At 34.5% G+C, this 13728-nt stretch overlaps 1 long non-coding RNA gene across 1 annotated transcript; it reads left to right on the forward strand.

The window, feature by feature from the left end:
• The first annotated feature begins 8751 nt into the window (after positions 1-8751).
• LOC130947805 (uncharacterized) lies at positions 8752-13380 on the forward strand. The gene is made up of 3 exons (XR_009072810.1): positions 8752-9385; positions 9520-9615; positions 11598-13380. It is a non-coding gene; the product is annotated as an uncharacterized LOC130947805 (long non-coding RNA).
• The last annotated feature ends 348 nt before the right edge of the window (positions 13381-13728 follow it).

Raw genomic sequence — 13728 nt, forward strand, 5'->3', positions numbered from 1 at the left:
GTGAAATTATGTAGATGAAGTATGTTTGGTTTTGGGTTGAGAAATATTATGTGGTCATATATGTGATTATGATTATTGATGTCTTGATGGTATGATGATGCATGAGAGGTATATATATTGTGATATATGCTTGAGGAATGATTAAGGTTGATTTGTGGGTGAAACCACGTGATAGTGATTATGATATTGATTATGTATAATGATGGTTGATTGGAAATAGTATTGTTGGAAATTGAGATGAGGAAGGATGTATGACATGTTGATATGTTTGTAATTTAGCCATTTGCTTGAAATGGGTAAAGATGGTTATATGATGGTTTTGTGATTCGTGGTAAAGTGTTAATGTATGAGTTGAGGAGGCTTGATGTTGATTTTGGTATATTTTGATTGGTTTCAAAAAGGGTTGAAATTGGCATGTTTTGGTTGATTTTGAAAAGAGTTGAAAATAGCTTGTTTTGAAAATGGCACTTTGTGGTTTTATATGAAAACATAGTTTTTGGGCATACTTTGACGGGACATAACTTGGACTACGGATCTTTGTTTTGTGTCAAATCTTTTTAGAAATGAAATTGGATCTGGGATGTCCATGCCGTTCGAAGAACGGGTGAAAAACGATTTAAAATGAGGAAGTTATGTCCGTCGGAAGATTGGGGGTTGAATCTGTGAATTCTGCAGCTTTTAACTTAGAAATTCTTTTAGCAGAATGACCCTCCACGCGTAGGCGCACTTGGCGCGTACGCGTCGTTCTTCGAGAAGGCACCATCCACGCGAGCGCGTGGTGTGCGCGTGCATGTCGATGCGCTGCACCCAATGCCCAGCCATTTTCCCGAGAGTTGTGCCAGAGTTGTGCCAGTTTTGTGCCTGGGGCGCAAATGCACCCACGCGTACGCGTGGCTGACGCTTACGCGTCGTCTGGCTGTGTTTCAATCTGCGCGTCTGCATGAATGGCGCATATGCGCCGATAAGTTTTGTGGCCATCCACGCGTGCGCGTGGAGTACGCGTACGCGTGGCCCTGTTTTCATGCCAAAGTTGATACTTGAGTTTTAAAAGCCAAATCTCATACTTTTAAGCCTCCGATCTCACCCCTTATGTATTAAATCATTATGATATGCTTAGTAATGAGAAAGGAACTAGGGGATGTGGTAACTTGCGAGTGAAGCAAGGGGAAAAGTTATGATCAATGACGATCAACGATGATTATATGAGATATGGAGGATGACGGTAGGAGTACCGTGTATGCCATGAGCCGAAGGGCTATATTTATTGATAAATGGCTGGTTCCTGATTGGACCATGAGCCGGATGGCTGAGTTATTGCCGGGTCACGGCAAAGCCATTATTGATTATGGCTGAGAATAATTGCATATATGATTAATGAATGAATGTGTTAAATGGATAATAATGGAAGATGTTGAAATGTGATGTGTAACCCCGGGTAGTAGGCAGTGGCGTTGTCCACTTGCTCCGGGTGTGAGACGGAAAAGGATGTTTATGATAAATGGGTTTAATTATGGAGTTTTGAATGAATGTATTTGTGATACCTGGGTAGTAGTAAGGGTTGTGGTTCGTCCCACTTGCTCCAGGTTAATGTTTGAGATTTGATAACAATGAGGATTGATAATATGAATTGAGATTGAATGAATATATGTTTGAGATACCTGGGCAGTAGCAAGGGTTGTGGTTCGTCCCGCTTGCTCCGGGTTAATGTTTAAGATACCTGGGCAGTAGCAAGGGTTGTGGCTCGTCCCGCTTGCTCCGGGTTAATGCTTAAGATACCTGGGCAGTAGCAAGGGTTGTGGTTTGTCCCACTTGCTCCAGGTCAGAGATTGTGACGCCTGGGTAGTAGCCGCAGTAGTGGTTGTTCCACTGGCTCCAGGTTGAGCTGTTAAACACCCGCCTGGGTAGTAGCCGCAGTAGTGGTTGTTCCACTGGCTCTGGGCTGAGCGGGTAGTAGCAAGGGGGTTGTAGCTCAAACCTACTTGCTCCGCAAGGGGTGTTTCTGTCCATGGTTAGCTACCAGGATGTGTCGGGTTGGCTATATAACCGACAGATGATATCATCAGCCATAGTGCAGGCATACATCATTTGCATATGTTTGAATTGTTTGGGTTTGCCTATTTGTTTTGGATTTCTATATCATATATGCTATGTTACCTGATTACATGCTACTTGTTCTACTTGTACCTTATTTGTGTATTACTTGTCTGTATTGCTTGTGTTTGTACAACTGAGAGATCCCTCATGATGGTGTTGGTGGATGTTGGGGGCTGTCCTTGATGAGATGAATTGATAATGCGATTGCATAATGATGATGATTTTGAATGAGATCATTTGAGCCCCCTGGGTAGACGCAGTGATGTGATTTCACTAGCTCCAGGCGAGGGTATGATGTATTGATATAAAGTTGCTGAGGCAGAACAACTGGTAATGGTTTTGCTTATGATTCTGAGTCTGATTCGTGAAAGAATCAGCGAATTGGGAAACATGTGTAACATGAACTAGATTTAGTATCCCCTTACGACAGATGCCTATTTATGGATTAGTGAGAATCTAGGCTGGATACTTGGTGAAAAGGAGTTTAGGATGCTTAGTGAGTTTTTATTGCAGTGCATTGTATTTATTTGGCACTTTTACCGTACTGGGAACCCATGGGCCCGGGGTTCTCATTCCGTATATATCTCTTGTTTTTCAGATACAGGTTCAGGTGCTCAGAAGTGAGCTGCGGTTCGTCTGAGAGACGGCGAAGATATTTATTTGCTCTACTTGTATTTTGCTTAGAATCTCTCCACCTTTGTTTTGAAAGGATTATATTGTGTGTTGATCTCTTTTGGAACTTGCCTATAGAGGCTCTTATGTTTCCTTTGGGAGAGATTAGGATGTACTGTTGTCAACTACTTTCATACTGTACCCTAGCCGGCCTAAACTTCGCGGGTCGCGACTAGTGGCTATTACTTATGTTATATATATCTATCTGTTATCTATCTCTTAATCTCCTTTATGCCCTGTCTGTATATCGCTTTCGGCTTCACGTTCTATCTTTTCGTTGTTGAAACGTGAGTGATATGTCTTCGCGATTTTATTTCTACTCTTTTCAGGCTTCTCGATTAATACTCCTTTCGAAATTACCTATATTTATATATTAAAAATCCACCTGAGAGTCGTACCACCGTAATATCATTGACTTATGACTCGAGCATAAGGATTTGAATATTAGGGTGTTACATAATTAGACTACATAAACTAAGTACTACATCCACATAGTATAAGTTCCAAACTAATAATATTCATACTTAAAAATAAAGAATCAAGAATAACGACTTAACCAAATACTTGACAACACTAAAAAAGTAACAATACATCAAAGAAATGACAAAGTTGAATGAACACACATTAAAACCAAGAAAAATCCGCTAGATTCCTAACCTAAAATACTCAAACCAAGCTCGTAAGCTAAAAGCACACATCCAAAGGCACATTAATAAGGCATCATCCGAATTGCAGATTCCTTAAATTGAAAATAAAAATAAACCAAATGACAGTTCAATTGACAAAACATAGCTTCAGTTGTACGAACAAGAATTAGCATTAATAACAGAAAACTAAATTCGAAGCTTAAGAACTGGAACCGCAAGATCTAAAATAATGAAAATAATGTAAGAGAATGAAATGAAGGAGTTGTAAGAGAGAGCACAGTAGATCGAAGCTGCAAACGAGTCGACTCGACGATACCTAAAGGAGCAAATCAGAGCTGCAAGAAGGATCTGAGTCAAAGAGCGAGTTCGTGAGCCCTAAATAAAAAACTAGAGAGAATGATGGAAAGCGATGGGTACGAGCCTTTGCTTGATCTGAACTGCGGTGGCGAGTGCGGTAGCGATAGCGACGGCTACGGCGAGCTTCGACGGTGAGTTTAGGATCTCTTCTCTAAGATCTCTTTCTTTGGATCTCTTCATGCACAGTAAATCCCCTTTCTATGGATTGTAATTTCTCTGAATCTTTTATTTCTTTAGTTTAGATAAAAAAAATCTTAATAAAAATAATACTAGCCATAATTCTATGGCCATTAAAACTTTTTTATTAAAAAGGTAGTGATAATAATAATAATAATTATCATTACAATATAATTTTAATAAGAATAATACTGGGCATAATTTTATGGCCACTAAAAATTTTTTACTAAAAATTATTTTTTTGTATTTATTAATGGCAATATAACAATTGCCATTATAATATATAGTAATAATGATAAATATATAATTGCCGCAAAAGATCACTTGAATTAAGAAATTAGTTGCTATTATGTTATTGTCCTAAAAGTTTGTCGTTAAAACATATTTTTCTTGTAGTGTATAAATAGTTGCACCTGATTGCTCTAATGCTTGCACTTGTGTTTGAATGATCGGAAACCCGTATGAGGTGTAATAGTCAGTCCCAACCTCATTATTTCGCAACAAATCCGTCCATTGACAGAAGTGATGGAGAAATTCCTTAATACTATATCCAGATTTTACAAACCTAGCAACTTGCGAATGTAGTGCCTCACACCTCGATGTAGTTCTCAACCCGGTAAAGAACTTGCCTCTCATATGAGTTGTGGCCCACATATCTTTAATCCCATAAGTGGTCTCAACCCACTCCATGTCCTTAACCCCAAAACTATTAACCATTGACGCCCAGCACTCCTCAAACTCATCAATCTCATAATTGCCAAGCATAAATTTCAAAAATTATTAGGTAAACTTGGGGTTAGAGATATAAGCTATGACATTTCTTAGCAAATGCCATCCGCACAACCTATGGCATGCATATGAAAAGATCCTTTCAATTGCAAGCTTCATAGCCTTAGCACCGTCAATTATCACAACATCTGGTCATTTACCTTTCATTGCTTTCACGAATCTTTGTAATAGCCATATGTAAGTTTTTTCTCCTTCATCTGCCATAATTGTAATAACAAAAACTATATTTAGAAGGTGATGGTTCACTCTTGAGAAAACTACCATCGAAAACTTGTACTTGTTTTTCTTGTAAGTTGCATCAAAAGCCATAACATCAACAAATTCTTCAAAGTCAACACGACTCTTCCCGTCCATTCAGATTAGGTGTCGAAACACACCATTGTTATTCACCTTGTAGCTCCAGTAAAACTTTGGATCTAATTTCTTTCGCTTCTTTAGATATTTCAACATTTTGATCACATAATCTTTTCTATTAGGTTGTACATGTTTTTTCTTCGAAATCTAACATTCTCAAAACCACTAGATTGCTCTACAAAATGCATATATATTTGGGTTGTGGAAATTCCAGCATCTTTTATGTCGTTCATTCTTTGAATCTTCATCGGTCATTTTTCTTTGCGATCTCAACATTCGGCTCAAAGTTGGGGGCATTAACTCATGATTATGTTCACTTTGAAATAATGTTTCATACCACCAGTCCCTGCCAACATCTATGTGAACTCGCATTTGTGCTATACACCCACACCTAGACTCTGGCTTTGGAGCTCTCTTCCTTTTTGTTTCATCGACCCCTCTAAAAATACGAAATCCTTGTCTCGAACACAGAAATATTTGCTAGAGTATGCTCTTGTCTATCTCACTTCACCCGACCTTGAACTTCCTAATTAAAAATCCATTAATCCTCCCAAATGCATTGTAAAAGGAATAGGAAACATCAAAGTCTAAAAATACATACTTCTTAGCCGCATTCACGCTCAAACCTACAAAATTAACCCGACCGATACTTCTTGTACTATTCAATAATAGTTTTTCAACATCAATGCCGTCACTATCAACTAACAATTCCTCCATTTCCTGAAAGACATTAAACAATAATAGACCGCAACGTTCTAAACATAATTTCAAACATTAATAAACCTCAACATCCTAAATGTTGGAACAATCCAGCTAAAAAGATGTACCTCGGCTGAAACATTTTCTATGTGATTATGCGATGACTCTCCAATCAAATCAACCATTTTGTCAAATGCTATATTTTTGCATACTATTACAACAAAAAACATTTATATTTATGAAATAACAAAGTATAAAAGATTTGACATATTTACAACTATGAAATAAGTATCATATGACAAAAATAGGCACAAGACACCAATAAATGAAGTCCAACATTCTCTTCTTCAAAATATAAAAATAATAAAAGATAAAACAATTATAAATAAATCACAATGATATATATATATCACAAATAATAAATTTTTACGAACACAACATTCACACTTCCTACGTACAACAACTAAGTCACACAAATAGCATAATAACAAAGCATAAAAATAGCATTCAAGAATCTATATTACTATAAAATATATTTCCATGTTGCTTTCTTTTTCTCTTAGCACTCTACTAGAAATTTGAATGCTACTCCACTTTCATACTGTTATTAACTTCTTGCAGTGAATGGAATAATAAAATTATTATTCTAGTAAATATTTTGAAAAAAAGAAGCTTTGTATTATTCAATATTATTATATTTTTCAAGTTTAAAATACTATTATAATGAAATGACTTGAAAAAAAAGTAACATAGCACAAGTTCTTAAACTCTAAAGCAAAATATGACTCCGAAATAATAACAATATAACTACATCAAAAAGAAGAAACTAACTATTTTTTATTCTTCAAATTTTAAATGTAGAATAGATAACCGATAATAAATTTAGCAATGTCACAGAACTAAAGATGTGGTGGAACAAAAGTTTGACTTAATGAGAAAAATCTTAAATATCACAAGAATTCAACATAAAGAGTAAAATATATTTTTTTATATAACTTAAATGTTAGAGGCATCTAAGGAAAAGAATAAAAAAGGTTATGAAATGAAAAATTTGTAACAAAAATGCTAGAAAAATCCAAGTTTAATACAAGAGGTATTAGTTTATTAAAGAGATAAAAAAAGAAGAGCTCCTAGCATTACAAGGGGTATTAGTTTATTGTATCACTATATGAGTTCACTTTCAATGGATTAAAAATATGCGAATGCACATACCAAGAAAGTTGGGACATGTCTTGCCACAAATTTGTAACAACTCAACAAACAGGAAATCGAATAAGCCCTCGATCTTAGTTGTTCCTTTATGTCTATAAAAAATTGTATAAAAATATTATAATTAGACTTGACAATCTAACATTAGTCTTATATAATTTTTGAGCAAGCAAAATACTAGTTTGAACATTCCCATATCACAAGAAAATCAACCATTCAAAGCTTCATAATCATTAATTGATCAAAAAAGAAGAGCTCTTGTTAACACAATGCTACCAAATTTCTGTTCATAAATTATAGATTATAGCAAAAAATCCTAGAATTACAATCGTAGAATTGCGAAAGATATTGGTTTATGGTATTACTAGAATTCTATTTTAATACATTATATATTTGTAATAGTATATACCAAGAAATTTGTGCCACTGCCACAAAGTTGCAATAACTCAAACAACAAATCTAAAAAGTTATCAATCTTTAATTGCCCGGCTATTCCTTTGTGCCTATAAAAAAATTATATAAAAATTTTACAAAAATTATAAAACTAAATCAAACTTGACAATCTAATGTTAATTTCATAAAAAAATCTGAGCAACCAAAAAATCAGTTTAAACAAGACATATTCACACTCTCATACCAAAAGAAAATCACAATTTAAAATTTTATAACCAATAAATAATAAAGAAAGAAGAGCTTCTAACATCACAATTCTACAAAATTACTTATTATACATTATAGAAGAGCTCATAGCATCACAAGGGGTATTAGTTTGTTGTATCATTACATGGGTTCTCTTTCAGTGGATTAGAAATTTGTGAATGCACATACTAAAAAAGTTGGGACACGTTTTGCCACAAATTTGTAACAACTCAACAAACAGTAAATCAGAGAACCCCTCAATCTTAGTTTATCCTTTTATGTCTATAGAAAAATTGTATAAAAATATTATAGAAATTATAAAAATTGAATTAGACTTGACAATCTAACATTAACCTTATACAATTTTTAGCAAGCAAAATAATAGTTTTAACATTCCCATGTCACAAGAAATTAACCATTAAAAGTTTCATAATCATTACTTGATAAAGAAAGAAGAACTCCTATCAACACAATGTTACAAAATTTATGATTAAAAATTATAGATTATAGAAGAAACCCTAGCATTGCAATAATAGAATTGCGAGAGGTATTGATTTATGGTATTATTAGGATTCTATTTTAATACATTATATATTTGTAATAGTACGTATCAAGAAATTTGTGTCACGCTTGTAAGATCCAGAATTTTTAAAAATATTATTGTGAATTAATTTCGATTTATATATTCATTAAAGATTTTATTTCAGAAATTATTTTATTAAAAGTAATTAAGTTAAATTTTGATAATTAAATGAGAAATTTTACTTAATCTTATAATATTGAATAATTTTCTATATTTAAATTATAGAACTTAATAGTTGTAAAAGAATAAGAATTTTGTATGATTTAGTTTGAATAATTGAGATTTTAGAATTAATATTTTAATTTTTATAAGCAAAGAAAATTAATTATAATATCTCTAATTTTAAATTAGAATACTTGATTTAAAAGAAAATTAGCAAATTGATAACTAAATAATATTTTTAAAATAATTTTAAAGAATTAAATTAGATTTTTATTTAATACTCTATACCCTAATTTAATTAAAATAATCTTACTCAAATTAAACCCAAAATTTCCAATTCCACACACAAACCTTAATCCTAATTAAATCAATTTTTCCCTTACCAAATGAAACCCTAGCTGCTGCCTTTACTTCCCTCAGCCACCAAAATCCTTTTCTCTCCCAAACCCACGCAGCTTCATGGAATAGAGAGAAGGGAGAAAGAGAAGCAGAGAGGGAGAAGAGGAAGAAGGGTGAGCCGAGAAGAGGGAGGTGCTGCGTTGCCGCCGCCTCGCCATAGCCACTTCTTCTGCGCTGTCGTTGTTGTTGGAGAAAGTTGTGTCGCAGTCGTCCATGAGGCTGTCATCATGTGCCATCGTTAAAGCCAAGGGCCATCCTGTCGCCGTCATCCGCGCGAGATTGCGAAGGGAGAGAGGGACGAACATGGAGTGAGAAGGAGGGATGACTGCCACCGTCAAGCTGCTGTAACCCGTCGCCGTTGTTGCGTCTGTTGCCACCGATGGAGGAGTCCACCGCTGAGCTGGACGCCGGGAAGAAAGGATGTGATGGTGGGGAGAGGTGTTGTCGCTGCGGTGGCCGTTGTTGCGGATGGAGGTTGTCACTGAGCTGCATGCAGCTGTTGGAGCTGCTCCGCCGCCGTTTTGGTCACCGGGTATGGCTCCGGTGTTGCTGGAACCATCACCAAAACTTCTGCAGTTTTGTTCGGTCGTTACTCCTTAGTACGGTAAGCATTTTCTTTCTGGAAACTCTTTTAGTCATTGTTCTATTAGCTTATGTTGATATTTTGTGGTGTTAGTTGCTATGAAATTGAGTTTTGGTAATTATATTTTGTGATTAGAGTTACTGTGGTTACTGCAGAAGTGGTTTGGAATTGAGGTTGTAGTTGCCGAGGTTACAGGCTGAGAAGAAAGCGTTTTGACGCGCTGTATAGCTTTCGAGTTCCGATGAGTTGAGGTAGGGGCTTTTTATACAAACTAATTTATTTTAAATTGAAATTGTTATAAATAGATATGACTTGTTAAATGTATTTCTGGTGATTATGTAAGTCTTATGCATTGTTTGATTTGTCTTGGATGAATATGGTTGTTTGTTGAATTGAAATAATAACTGATTTTGTTAAATGGAGGTTTCTGATTGTTTTGATTTGAAGTGATCTTTAATATTTGAAAGTTTGAATTTGGTTTTATTGAAAACTGATTTGGTCTTGAACCCATTGGAAAGGGGTTGAGGATTGGTTTGGTTGGGACCCGGAAGGGTGGTAAAGTCGAAGTTTTAGGGAAGATGCTGCTGAATTTTCATGAAAATTTAGATTTTGTTTTAAAATGTGATTTAGAAATGGATTTGGATTTGAGAGGTTTTATTAATTGGTTCTTGATTTATTAAGAAATTGGTGTTTCGAGTTTAAGCTGTTTAAGAAAAGTTTGTTTCCCGATTGATTTAAATATGAAGGGGCCTGTGTTTTGAAGTTTGGTTAAAGAAGTACCTTTGGGTGATTTTAGCGGGTTTTGAAAGAAATTGAACTTTGATTAATTAATTTTGTATTTCTCTTAAAGTATTCTTTAAATTTTGACTAAACAATTCTGAGTCTTGGGAGAGTTTTCGATTTAAGAATGAAAAGAAATTGGTTTTTGGACTTAAATAATTTTGGTTTTAAAACTGGTGCGGAACTCTTGACTTACATGCTTTGGTTTTGATTTTAAATCTTTACTTTAATTGATTTCAACTTAAGTAACTATGATTCCGAGAATTTCTGAAGAGTTTAAGAAAAGAGGTAGGTTATTCTTCTCTAAAGTCTTGAGTCTTTGCCAAAGTTGTAAATTAATAACTCTTGTTTTCAAAGTGATGGAGCGGATGATTTGAAAATGAGTGATTTTGAGTCTTTCAAAAGACATTTTGAATTTGGCTTGGTTATGAAGTTTTTTGGAAGTTTTTCAAAGAAAATTTACTTAAGAAAAGTGGTTCTTGGCAAGATGTGAACTGAATACGTTTGTGATTTGAAAGTGAGCCAAGAATAATTATTGCAATAAGATTTTGAGTCTGTTTGATTGTGGGTGTTATTGAGAATATGACGAGGGTTTTTGGCCTGGCAAGGATGGTGGCGTAATCCCGCTTGCTCAGTGCGTAAACTGTTGTGCAGGGATGTTGGTTTTATCCTACCTGCAGTGAGGATGGTGGTGTTATCCCGCTCACATATTAATAAATTATTTGGCAAGGACGGTGGTTTAATCCTGCTTGCGTGTTCTGGGCAAGGATGGTGGTTTAGTCTCACTTGCTTGTGGAACCTACGGATAAGGATGGTGGTTTAATCCCGCTTATCCGAGTCGGGTTTGGCAACATAATCGATGCATGAGCTCATGGCCAGTAGGATACGCATGCATCATATGCATTTATATGACATTGTTTGAGTGTGCATATTGTAATTGGTTTACCTATGTGAATAGTTATGTTTAATTGCTAATTGCTCTACTTGATATAACTGCTTAATTGTGTTTGAACCTTCTTACTTATGTTTGTGACTGAAAATTGGTTGGATTGTGATGAATTGGTTGTTGATTGAGTTGCTTGGGCCTAGAGCCGTGGTTGATTATGAGATGGGCTGAAGGCTGTGTTTGGTTTGTGCTTTTGGTTTAGAAAAGTATGAAAAACAAAACTGGTTCAGCATAGACTTAATGAACCTATGCTTGAAACAGTTTGGTCATTCATGCTGTCTAGGAAAAACTTTTAAAAAGGCTTTTAGATTTCTGAGAAATTAACAGCTTTCCCTTTTAGAAAGGATTTTGGATTTTGAATATTAAATCTTTGGTTTTGAAAAGAAGCATAAGGCGGTTATTAATCACTGTACATTAAAAACGGTTTTATTCTCCTATCTTATTATAGCAATTCTTTAACCCTATAGTGAGAACCCTTTCGAGGACGATGTTCTCACTCCCCTACAGGTTTTTCTCTTTTCAGGATATGGGCGACGGAGCTTCAAAAGAGTTATATTCATTTTCTGTTTATTCGACATTATTTTGTATTATCTTAGTTTTTATTTTTTCCTCGCCTTTATTTCTAGCAATTTTTAGAAAAGGGATAGGAGTTTTGATATGTGAAGTTTGTATATTGGTATGATATATATACATATATATATATATGTATTATTTGTAAGTATTGTAATATGTACTGTAACGTATGGATAGAAATTTTGAATATTCGATTTTAAGTTTTAAACATGCTCATATTTTAGTATTAAATATTTTAAAAGTCATCGTAATACCCGAGCTATCAAAGTGGCGCAGCCGGAAGCGTGATATTTTGATAGTTAGGGTGTTACAACGCTCTGCCACAAAGTTGTTACAACTCAAACAACAAATCTGAAAATCCCTCAATCTTCAATTGCCTGATTATCCCTTTATGCTTGTAGAAAAATTATATAAATTTTTACGGAAATTATATAACTAAATCAAACTTGACAATCTAATGTTAACTTCATAAAAAAATTCTGAGCAACCAAGAAACCAGTTTGAACAAGACATATTCACACTCTCATATTAAAAGAAAACAATTTAAAATTCCATAATCAATAAACAATAAAGAAAGAAGAGCTCCTAGTATCACACTATTACAAAATTGTTGATTACAGATTATAGATAATAGATCATAAATTACATAATATAGATTATAAAAGAACTCCTATATTATAATTCTAACCTTACAAGAGGTATTAGTTTATTCTATCACTACTTGAGTTTTCTTTCAATAGATTACAAATTTGTGATTGGATATACTAACAAAGTTAAACACACTATGCACAAAGTTGCAACAACTTAACAAAGCACAATCGAAAGCAAAATCCAAAAGATAACAATAAAAAAGATAATAATTATTATACAAATAAAATTAAAAACATAAACATGTCAAACAACAATGGAAGAAAAAAAACCAATAGTATGACTTGAGAATGATATAGGTAGCCGCACCAAATTCAATGATAAACTACTATTTTATGGTTTATCTTGTACTAATTTGAGTGGTTTTTATCAAGCCTTTGTACACTTATTCATACTATTTGCATAGTTTTACATTTTCCCTTCCTAACTTTGTGCTATGATTGAGAACATGATTCTTTGACCTTAAATTTGCTATGTTTAAATCCCCTCTTATTACCATTCGATGCCGTGATATGTGTGTTAAGTGTTTTTAGAGATTACAGTGCAGGAATGGCTTAGAGGATGGAAAGGAAGCATGCAAAAGTGGAAGGAATACAAGAAACTGAATGAACTGCTAAAGTTGTCCAGCCTGACCTCTTGGTACTAAATCGACCATAACTTGAGCTACAGAGGTCCAAATGATGCGGTTTCAGTTGCGTTAGAAAGCTAACATCTGGGCTTCGCAACGATATATATAATTTGTCATAGTTGCCCTGAAGATAGGCGACGCGCATGTGTAGATTACGCACACACGTGATCTGGAGAAAACTCAATCTAAACGTACGCGTGGACGACGCGTACGCGTGACTTTGCCGCGTGCTGGACGTATCAGAAATTGCTGGGGCTGTTTTTGACCCAGTTTTCGACCCAAAAAACACATATTAGAGGCTATATAGTGGGAGAATGTATCCATTCATAGAGACAACATTCATAATTCACACAATTTTAGGTTTTAGATGTAGTTTTCTAGAGAGAGAGGCTCTCTCCTCTCTCTTAAGATTTAGGATTTAGGATTTCTCTTAGGTTAGGTTTACTTCTTCTTCATTCCAGGTTCAATGTTCCTTTAATTTAATTTCTCTTCTACTTTTATCTATTCTATGACTTTAGTTCGTTTATTTTCCTAATTTGATTTATGAACTCCATGTTAGATTTGATTTTCTTTATTTAATGCAATTTGAGGTATTTCAGATTTATGATTGCTTTCTTCTATTTATGATATAAATAATTTGGATTTTTCCTCCATTTGCTTTGGTTGAGTAATTGGTGACACTTGAATTATCAAACTCAGTTGTTGATTGAAAATTGGGATTTGTTGATTGATTTGGATCCCTCTAAAGCTAGTCTTTCTATAGGAGTTGACTAGGACTTGAGGAATCAA

The sequence above is a fragment of the Arachis stenosperma genome, chromosome 9 (assembly GCF_014773155.1).
Source record: "Arachis stenosperma cultivar V10309 chromosome 9, arast.V10309.gnm1.PFL2, whole genome shotgun sequence".
NCBI classification, from domain to species: Eukaryota; Viridiplantae; Streptophyta; class Magnoliopsida; order Fabales; family Fabaceae; genus Arachis; species Arachis stenosperma.